General features: G+C 39.5%; 1 protein-coding gene across 1 annotated transcript in view; it reads left to right on the top strand.

Moving 5' to 3' along the window:
* SLC5A7 (solute carrier family 5 (sodium/choline cotransporter), member 7) overlaps nt 1-577 on the top strand; it is a 26,557-nt gene that overhangs the window by 17,489 nt on the left and 8,491 nt on the right. The gene's annotated exons all lie outside the window — the stretch shown is intronic.

The following is a 577-nucleotide window of genomic DNA, read 5'->3' as shown; positions in this document are numbered from 1 at the left end:
GTTGCTAATTAGAGCGGTGATGGATGAAAACGCGACACTGTGTTTGATTTCAACACAAGAGCTAGTGTACTTTTTATAACGAAATTAAGGGGAAGTTGGTTATTTTTGTTTCCTTTTTAGAGGATTGGCAGTATTTTATGACTGTGTTTACTGCATGTAGCTGAATTTTAACGTTACTTCAACACTCAAAGTGATTGTATCTTTCCTAGTAAAGAATTTCATAGTAAGAGGGCTGGAAAATATGGGGAAAAATATGTTTCCCGTAGTGGATAGGAGAGCTTCTTTCCCTAAGAATCGTTAGGAAGTTCCTTGGCTCTCGTTTTTCTGGAATGCTTTATAATTATGAATTGAAGGAGTAAGGGGTTACGTATTGTGTGTGTGATTACACCTGCACGGCAGGTTGTTTACGGTTACCTGGAGGAGTTGGTGAGACTCAGGAAAGTTAGGCCATCAGTTCATCATCACACCGCTGAGCTAGGGATTGAAAACACCCAGACCTTAAAGTGCTTTCCCTACACCACATTTTAGTCCTCAGACTATCCATCTTTAAAATGAGACACTATATCCAGTGATTGCT

Source organism: Galeopterus variegatus, unplaced genomic scaffold (genome assembly GCF_000696425.1).
Source record: "Galeopterus variegatus unplaced genomic scaffold, G_variegatus-3.0.2 Scaffold3649, whole genome shotgun sequence".
Classification (NCBI taxonomy): domain Eukaryota; kingdom Metazoa; phylum Chordata; class Mammalia; order Dermoptera; family Cynocephalidae; genus Galeopterus; species Galeopterus variegatus.
This window is presented reverse-complemented; position numbering and strand designations above follow the sequence as displayed.